Source organism: Elaeis guineensis, chromosome 1 (assembly GCF_000442705.2).
Source record: "Elaeis guineensis isolate ETL-2024a chromosome 1, EG11, whole genome shotgun sequence".
NCBI classification, from domain to species: Eukaryota; Viridiplantae; Streptophyta; class Magnoliopsida; order Arecales; family Arecaceae; genus Elaeis; species Elaeis guineensis.
In genome coordinates this window covers 143369612-143371285 of record NC_025993.2, presented here as the reverse complement: position 1 = coordinate 143371285, position 1674 = coordinate 143369612, and positions in this window count along the sequence as shown.

Below are 1674 nucleotides of genomic sequence, written 5' to 3'. Positions count from 1 at the left end.
TTCCCTGCTGGAACGGGCGAGGAAGGAGAAATGACCGCGGACGCCGTCCGCCTCCCTCTCGGAATCTTTCGGAGACTCCACTCCTGGGGTCTCCCAGCACCGACGGACAGACGACTACGAACGTAGGTTCGAGAAAATCGACCGTCGGCTTGCGCAGTTGCAGGTGGACGGGCAGAAGTCTTCGAACAACGTCAACTTTCAGACCGCCCAACCTCTCTCCCGACTCATTCTCGACGAACCGATCCCCGGTCGGTTCAAGATGCCGCACGTGGAGCCCTACGACAGCTCCACCGACCCAGTCGACCACCTGGAGAGCTATAAAGCTCTCATGACGATTCAGGGGGCAACCGATGCTCTCTTTTGCATCGGCTTCCCCGCCACACTCCGCAAGGCTGCCAGGGCCTGGTACTCCGATCTTCGATCGAAAAGTATCCACTCCTTCGGGCAGCTCGAGCACTCTTTCGTGGCTCACTTCAGCACCAGCCGGAAGCCGCCGCGAACGTCGGATAGCCTTTTCTCTCTCAAATAGGGAGAAAACAAGACGCTTCGATACTTCGTGGTGCGATTCAATACGGCCACGCTTGAGGTCCGGGACCTCAACGAAGACATGGCTATCTCAGCCATGAAACGGGGGCAGAGAGCATCCCGATTCACCTACTCCCTGGATAAGACCCTCCCCCGTACATATGCCGAATTGCTGGAGCGCGCGTACAAGTATATGCGTGCAGACGAAGGGGCCTCCGACCGACGCTCAACCGAGTTCAAGGGTTCGAAGGAAAAACGAAGGAAGGGTCGGGACCCCGCTGAGCCCAGCAGGCCCCCGACCGATGGTCGGGTCTCGACACCACGACGGAACCAAAAGTCACCCCGGCGGCAGACTCCAAGGCCGATACGCCCCAGGTATGATTCCTACACTCCTCTCTCCGCCCTCCGTGCGCAGATTTTGATGGAGATCGAGGGGAAAGAGTACCTGTGACGACCCCCGCCTTTGAAGGCAAAGGGCCTCGACCGACGGAAGTACTGTCGCTTCCACCAGGGCCACGGCCACAATACCGAGCAATGCATCCAGCTTAAGGATGAGATCGAAGCTCTCATCTGCCGAGAGTATCTCGATAAATTTCGGAGGAACCCGCCGACTCAACCAGTGGCCGACCGACGACCCCAGCCGACTGAGGAAGCGACCACCAACCAGCCGACGGTCGGGGTCATCAATATGATTTCCAAACGACTTGGCCCGGGGACGTCTGCTAAGGGGAAGCCCACGAAGAAGCCGCGCCCGGACGACGTGATTACTTTTACAGAAGAAGACGCTCGGGGCATCCAAACTCCCCATGATGATGCTGTTGTTGTTTCGGCAACAATAGCAAACTATGATGTAAAAAGAATTTTTGTAGATAATGGAAGTTCGACAAATATTTTGTTTTACTCGACCTTCTCCCAGATGCAACTATCAACCGACCGACTCAAGAGGGTCTCCACGCCCTTGATAGGCTTTGCCGGGGACGCCGTCGCGACGGAAGGAGAAATTACCCTGCCTCTGACGGCCGGCACCGAACCACGGCAAAGCACGGTTCATTTGACTTTCGCGGTTGTCCAAGTGCCTTCAGCCTACAATGCCATACTTGGACGACCCGGACTTAACGCCCTCAAGGCAATCGTCTCGACGTACCATCT